Source organism: Asparagus officinalis, chromosome 3, assembly GCF_001876935.1.
Source record: "Asparagus officinalis chromosome 3, Aspof.V1, whole genome shotgun sequence".
NCBI lineage: Eukaryota > Viridiplantae > Streptophyta > Magnoliopsida > Asparagales > Asparagaceae > Asparagus > Asparagus officinalis.
Genome location: NC_033796.1, coordinates 34,587,887 through 34,594,165, shown reverse-complemented (window position 1 = coordinate 34,594,165; position 6,279 = coordinate 34,587,887).

Genomic DNA, 6,279 nt, shown 5'->3' with positions numbered 1-6,279 from the left:
AGAAGTTTATATTATGTGTGTTAGTACTTTAAGCTCAATCATATACACACATACACGTTTTGGTTTTGCATATATATAGTTATATATATACATATATGTTTTGGTTTGATAGTTTTCAAGTTTTAATATGAAATAATTTAATATAATTAGAAAACATATTTTTGTTTCATACTTATATGCATATATATGATTTTATCAATATCAATTTTATTTAGTTCAATGAAATCATGTTTTAGTGCATTATATGTGTATTTTGATAAAATACTGCATTTATTATTTATAAACTTCATAACAATAGTTTACATCTTTCTTCAAGTCTATAAAATCATTTTATAATGTTTTAAAACATGGTTAAGCTAAAATATCAAAACTCGTATGTTTACACTTTCATGTTTTGGATTATTTTATAAAATAATGATATTTCTTATTTGGGAAGTCCTTTTAGAAAATCAGTTTTTGTAGCATGTGTATTATCATGTCTATAATCATTTCTCAAAGTTTCATAATTTTTGGAATTTATTTGATATTTTTAAACAGTATTTTAAAATCAGTAAACTGTTTTCAAACCTGAATTTCTTATATATCAGTTTGTGGTCGACCGTCACGGTCGACCGCGCCTGTGTCTTTTGCTGAGTGGGCCGCAGAAACTTTCGCGGTCGACCACCACGGTCGACCGTCAGCTTGAATTTTCCCACGGTCGACCGCCAAAGTATCTGAAAGTTTTCTAAGTTTCAAAGCTGGCTCGCGGTCGACCGTGAGTTTTCCACGGTCGACCGCCGTATGCCCAACGGCTCTTTTTGTACAGAATCTGAAAAATCTTTTTCTAGGTTTTTTTGAGATTTGGTTCGGGGTTTTTGCTGTTGTTTCTCTTCCTATATAAACCCTCAAACCCCCTTCTATCTCAGCAACCCAATGGATAGGTTTAAAGAAGTTTAAAAGAGTTTTGAAAAAGGTTTTAGTTGGGTTTAAAGTCTGTTTGGTTTATGAAGATTGTTTTATAAGTAGAGAAGATCATCTACAGTGTTTGAACTTCATTTTAATCCTCCTCTCCAACTTGATTTTCAGAGAATAATTCCTAAACTCTATTTCTAGCAATTTATTGTTTTGTTCATAATTTTTATATGCTAGATTTTAATTGAGTTTAGTTGTTTTGATTTTCTCATTGCTTACACACACAACCTTTGAGCTTATTGTATTTACATTCATAGTATAATTTGGGTTGTGAGTAGTTGTAACAATTGAGTGTGAGCTTTCATTGAGTTCTCATCTATTGAGGAGAACATATTTGTTATTACATTGTGAGTGTTGTAAGATTTTCGGTGAGCTAGAAAACCGAGTGTGTTGTGAAGTTTTCGGTGAACTAGAAAACCGAGTGTGAGGAGTGAACGTTGATCGGTGAGCGTTGAAAACCGACATTGTGAAGTGATTGTGAACGTTGATCGGTGAACATTGAAAACTGACATTGTGTGGTTGTAAACATTATTCAGGTGAGCGTAGAAAACCCGATCGTGATAGTGGATTTCTCTCCGGGAGTGGGGAGCGGAGACGTAGGACAAAAGGTCCGAACTCCGTGATCATTTGCTTATGTTTGAGTTTACTTTGGCGTTTCATTTGTGCTTAGTGTTCATTACATTCTTGTCGCCATCGTAAATTTCCATATCACATTTGTAGATTGTTTATTTCACCCTTGTGTTAGTTTATATATCCTTACATATATTTCATAGTATATCTCATTGCTATGATATATTCATTTGCTCATATTGCTTATTCTTTCTTATAACATATTGTATATCTATCTTGCAAGAAGAATAATTTAAATTAGTTTTAATTGGCATAAAATCGGATTAGATTAGCATAAGACCCTAATCATCCCCCCTCTAGGGTCCAACAGTGACTTCCCCTCCAGTCGTCAGCCGACACCTGTAAAGTGAGGGATGATTTGGCTCTTAGCTCGTACTTTACCACCGCCTCTCTATGCTTGGCTTAGGGGAACCCGTTTATCCCTATGACGGAGATATATACAGGTAGATTCCTAACCTCAAGGGGAGGCCAGAGCTCAATCAAAGAGGAAGCTCTCTCTGGCTCTGGATCTCTCTCTCTCTCTCTCTCTCTCTCTCTCTCTCTCTCTCTCTCTCTCTCTCTCTCTCTCTTCTCTCTCTCTCTCTCTCTCTCTCTCTCTCTCTCTCTCTCTCTCTCTCTCTCTCTCTCTCTCTCTCTCTCTCTTTCTCTAAAGAAAAAGGACCCACAGTTCTTCGTCTACACAGAGGAGCTCACATAGACCCTCTGTAACGGCACATTGCCACCTCAAGAACCACCTCGGTTCCTGACATTCCCCTTCCCCACTTGAGTTTTACTAACTTGACCTTTGGAGGAACCACGAGGGAACCGGTCATTGCCCTCTCACGGGTTCTTTTTGTCTGTGCAGCGTGGACTTTAGCCCATCATTCAAGAACCAGACATAAAGTCGGAGCCCTCCATCAACCTCCTCTACCTCGTCCCGGTGTGGACCCAGGAGGAACCGATCCAGTTCCGAATCAGAACCGATCCCAGCCCGAATCTGATTGGCTGTTTGATCTTATCTATCAACAGTTTGGAGCCCACCGTGGGGTATCTTTTCTTTTTCGAGAAAACATGTCAAGTTCTGAACAAGGGTTTGATTCTACTCACCCTGAAGAACAACATCGGAGTTGCATCATCCTATTTGCGTCGAAAATCAATTTTATTGTTGAACTCATTACAACGTTTATCATTTACACAGATTCAAAAGAGTTAGTCTTTTTATAAGACTTCTCACTATAACGAAAACAAAAAGAAATCTCCTAGAAACACACACAGAGATTGTTTATCGGTCGCTGCTTACGTGAGATCTTTGCCTGTGTCGGGACGCGTTAGCCCGTAGACCACCGATTCACAGAATCAGATTGATCGTGAAGAAGGCTCAGTGTTCTTATTTGGTTTTAGAAATAAGAACAGAAGTAAATAACCTCGGCAAGGTGAGATTAATACTCTTCTCAAGATCAAAATAACGGTTTGATCTCAAGGGAAGGGGTGAAGGCCGACAGATCTCTTGAAATCTTCCTCTTTATGCTGAAGAATTCACCAAGATCCCACCTTTCTCTCTGAAAATTGTGGCTCTACTCTGAAAATCATAAGTTCTCTCGCACGTACATCCTTCCTCTTGATTACCCCTGTATATGGACACTAGGGGGTATTTATAGGCTTTGAACGCCAGTTTATGGATAAGATCACGTGATTTGATTGTATCTTCAGTTAATAGCGACTTTCCCAGGTTTAAAGATACTCCCAAGGCATTTAGGAAGCCACTGGTATGCGCGAATCCTGAGAAATCTATCAAAAAACACGTAGGGGAACCCTCCCTATGCGAGACACATTGTGTGTCTCGCACTTGGGTTCGAGACACACTATTGTGTCTCGCACTTTGAGACACTTACTTCGTCGTTTTGTTATTTTGCGCGCTTCGTCGCTTCTTCGTTCCGTCTTTTCACGTGTTCCTTTTGCTTCCTTTTGGCATCAGATGATCTTTTTTGACAGATGATTACTTTAATCATATCCTCTTCGTCATGAGTTGTATTCGGGAACTTATAGGTAATTTTTGACGCCCACACATCCAAGCTAAATAAAGTCAGGAGTTGTATTATTCAAGCTAAGGAGGGTTAGCTTCAGCTAAGAGGAACCAACATAGACGTAGTCCTCGAAGGCCTCAGCGACTTTCTGGGGAGTGTTTGCCAAGCACACCATCTGCTAGATGGTAGAGTGACCTTCAACAACCCTAAAAGCCCTCCAGAAGAAGACACACCATAAGGATGGTTGTCTTTCTTGAAAAAGTAACCTCGGCTTCTAATCGCCATCACAGAATAACTCTGGTCAGAACATAGGCTCCGATCAGGCTAAACATCACCCAATCTCCAGCTGACAATAACTCATATGAGCATAGGAGCAGTGATTAAGTCTGTGATAGGCGTCTCGGATCATGAGGATTCTTTGAAGGGAACTCCCATATACCGAGGATGGGATTGTGGGAAAAGCTTAAGGCTTATTGATTGATTGTCTTCTCAGGAAGAACGACCTTAGCCCTTCAACTGACGTCTACACCACTAAAGTTGCCTAAGCTTTTGTGGTCGAAACATGCGACCCGCATGATCCCCGTGAGGGAGATTTCTCCATTCACAGCATGGTACAGTCCCCAGTGCTCCCGAAGCTCATTCAAGAAAACCATTATGGTTTGTCATTTCCAGGGAGTATAATACCGGCTGGTGGATTCTCTCTCCAAGAGAACTTCCATCACAAAATGTACAATGTAGCTTCTGGTCGTGCCCCTAACTCTCACGAACCTGACCAGGAAAACGTCATTCAACATAATTCATGGCGTCTAGGTAATTCCTGTTGGCCTTCTTGTTTTGATGATGTTTAACAAATAATTTACTTCTAATGTTGTTTGTCTAGTATTCTATTTATTATAGACAAACAACATGTTGGAGGATGGATGAAATTGCGCTTCAACGATCATATCCAATGGAGGTTGGCAGAATTATGGAGTGAAGCCATACAATTCAAGTTGAATATCCAAGTTCAAGCTTCATCCGTAAGTTTACCAAGTTGAGCTATAATGAAGATCAAGATCAATGTTGGGTAATTTAGTTTAGGAGTTTATATTATGTGTGTTAAGTACTTTAAGCTCAATATCATATACACACACATTTTATTGGTTTTTTTGTATATATATGTAGTCATATATATATACAACATAAGTTTTGGCTTTCATGTTTATAAATATGAAATTATATATTTCATACTTATTTTTGTGATTTGGTTTAACTACTTAGATATGAAACAAATATATTTTCATATACATACTCATATGTTTTATTTTCTATTGTATTTGTGAAAATATTATTTTCTTGGTTTATAGACTTAACAATAATCATATACATCTTTTATTAAGTCTACAAAATTATTTTGTAATGTTTCAAAATATGGTTAAGCTAAAATATCAAAACTCATGTGTTCATATTTTTATGTTTTGGACTATTTTTCAAAATGATGATATTTTTTATTTGGGAAGCCCTTTTTAAAAACCAGTTTTTGTAGCATGTGTATTATCATATCTACAATCATTTTCCAAAGTTTCATAATTTTTGGAATTTATTTGATATTTTTAAACAGGGTTTTAAAATCAACATTTCACTTTCAAACCTGAAATACTTTATATCAGTTTACGGTCGACCGCCACGGTCGACCGCGCCTGTGCACAGACCCACTAATTTTCACAGGAATGAATAAGGAAGACTCTATCCTGCTTAGCAGCTAGCACTCTACCTGCGTTGGCTTTTCACCTATTTCTCTGATGGGGGTACCGGCAAATCTTTTTAAGGACATGCACAAAAGAGATAACTATAGTGGCTTTATCTTTTGGTAAAGTTTTCACTGGCTTGTCACCATTTGACGGCCAGGCTACCATGTTTTTAGAATGGGCTCTTATTTACCCATGGAGCCCTAATTTTCCCTACCGATTCGCCCTGCCATTTAGGTTATGAGTTAGGCTTATATCGGACCTGGCGGGAACTACGAACCGAGCTATTTTCCAGTTGTACCACTCAATGGCTCTTTTTTGGGTACAGATTCGTATTACCTGATTTCTGGGATTTGTTGTTTGTTTGGGGTGTGGCTTGGTGACAATATTCTCGTTCACTATATAAAAACGCGCGTCTGGTCCACGCTCTTTCTACAGATAGACAATTGGAGAAGTTTCAACAAGTTAAGAGGTTTTACAGTTTGTTTGAGTGTTATTGGGTTTGCTTTTATAAAGGAAGCTGTGCATCATCTATTGAGGCGTTCATCTCAATATTCTCATCCTCTCTTGTGTATTATAGAGGAAGTTTTCCTAACCTCTTTTCTCTAGCACTTTTATAAATTACTTAATTATTTATATTCTTATTATTGCTAAGTGTTGCTGATAATGAGATAGATGTTATATAATTCAGCTATCATTGTCTATACACAGAGACACCCACATTGAGCTTATTGTAATATTTTCATACATAGTGAAATATTTGTGTTGGTGAGAGTTGTACCAATCGAGTGGAGCTTTTAAATTGGTTCTCATATCCATATTAGAGATACAAATCATTTATGTACATTGTGCTTATTGTGAGATTCACCTTGTAATAACCACTTGTATAGCCGAGAAGAAGTTGTTGGCGAGAGTCGCAGGATCCATCCTAGGAGGAGTGGCGTCAGTTTGTACTCGAAACCTATAGG